Source organism: Amblyomma maculatum, chromosome 1 (genome assembly GCF_055883805.1).
Source record: "Amblyomma maculatum isolate TAMU_Amacu chromosome 1, ASM5588380v1, whole genome shotgun sequence".
NCBI lineage: Eukaryota > Metazoa > Arthropoda > Arachnida > Ixodida > Ixodidae > Amblyomma > Amblyomma maculatum.
In genome coordinates, this window is record NC_139344.1 from 258,144,577 (window position 1) to 258,146,195 (window position 1,619).

At 42.6% G+C, this 1,619-nt stretch overlaps 1 long non-coding RNA gene across 3 annotated transcripts in view; it reads right to left on the reverse strand.

The window, feature by feature from the left end:
- Positions 1-802, reverse strand: part of LOC146206307 (uncharacterized) — a 60,129-nt gene extending 59,327 nt beyond the window's left edge. For all 3 annotated transcript variants that reach the window (XR_014704427.1, XR_014704428.1, XR_014704426.1), the window contains exon 1: positions 548-802. This is a non-coding gene — a long non-coding RNA (uncharacterized LOC146206307). The remainder of the gene's footprint in view (positions 1-547) is intronic.
- Between the last annotated feature and the right edge of the window lie 817 nt (positions 803-1,619).

Consider the following 1,619-nt stretch of genomic DNA (forward strand, 5'->3'; position numbering starts at 1 on the left):
GTAACATACTGTTACCATACTGGATTATTAAAGTGGAAAAAAGTTTAGTGGATACTATCTGGATGTGGCTATGCTGATCTATCATTTCTGCTGTTTAGGATAGAGGCCCACAAAAGTACGCGCCAGTAAAAAAACAGTATATGCAAAGAGGCAGTCGAGAACCGAAATACTGCGCACGAACACGCCGTTCTGTTTATAAGGCGAACATATCCGACGAACATTTTCACGAACCGAGTGATCGAAATGAACGGCCAAAAAGCAATCGTCCCAACTGAAGGACACTCTTAATGGTTAGCTACCAGGCACCAATGTGGATCCTGTGGTCCATGTCATGGCCACGCTACGTAAAAACACGGCGAAGCGGTTACAGTTCGGTCACACGACGAATATGTACTTACACGCATGGTGTACAGTACGTATGGTGCGCAGCAACAGCGTGCGAAGAATCCGTGCAACTCTTCAAACGTCACCGCTAGTTTCGCTTAAGATTTGCTTTAATAACATTTGTAACGAATATGTCATGCAAGTAGCACAATTTTCAACTTACACAGAAGAGTCACGGCGCAGAAATTTCTAACCAAGTGCTCAGTAGCTGCCCACGATCAAATACAGCTGCTTGGGGCTTGGTTCTGGCCAGTGCCTCTGCTGTTATGCCCTCAAAACAGTGTCGGAGGGTTGTGCAGCTAAAGCAAACATTATGTTGTTTTATGCACCAAGCACGCGGCACAACACAAAATGTTCGCAGACAAACTGGACAAACGCGCGCACGACGGAGGTCGTGAACGCACGTGACCTGCGCGACCGACATGGATGGATAGATGAATGGATAAGGCTGATCATGATGATGATGATGAACTTTTGGCCAGTTACACAGTTACGCATACACTGAGTTATGCAGTTACACCTAGAAGGTTATATAGAACTTCTGAAGTGGAGGCGGTGCGTGAAAAGTGAAGGCGGAGTCCGCCATCTTGCAAGGGGCAAGAAGGAGGTATCGGTATCGCCAAGGGGCGCTTCCATAATGCTTCCATATATAACGTCCGATTTGCGGCTCTACGCTACTTTGCACTTGTCTGGATATCTTCACGCTCTTTTGGATCGCATGGGATAAAACTTCAGCTAAAAAATTCTGAAAGAAAATGTGTATATTAATGAGCAGCACTATTGGATCCTACGGCACAGCGCATGTATAAATGTGCTGTGTTGATTATCTCGAGCATGAGCTAGTAGCATGCCAGCGAAATCTAAACGCCGGCAAATTTCTGTTTTTCCATCAGAGTCTCTCTCTCTCTCGAGTATGAGAGCCTCAAGTGTTATCGTTGAATAGCTTATGTCGAGTATAATTGCACTAGACGTATTGTAAGCCTTAATTGCTATCAATAATAAAATTAAATAAATAAAAAGAAATAAATTAGTTCTTTGTATTAAATTCAACTTTCCGCTAATGCATCAAATCATATATCGTTAGATATCTTGTATCGAGAATGAGATTGCACTATACGATTTGCTGGTATTAGCTAATGAGCTTTAATTAGGTGATTTCATTAACAATCTAACCCTAGGCTACAAAATCAAGTCATATATTGTTTAAAAGGTCTCTACGAGTAGAATTCAAAATC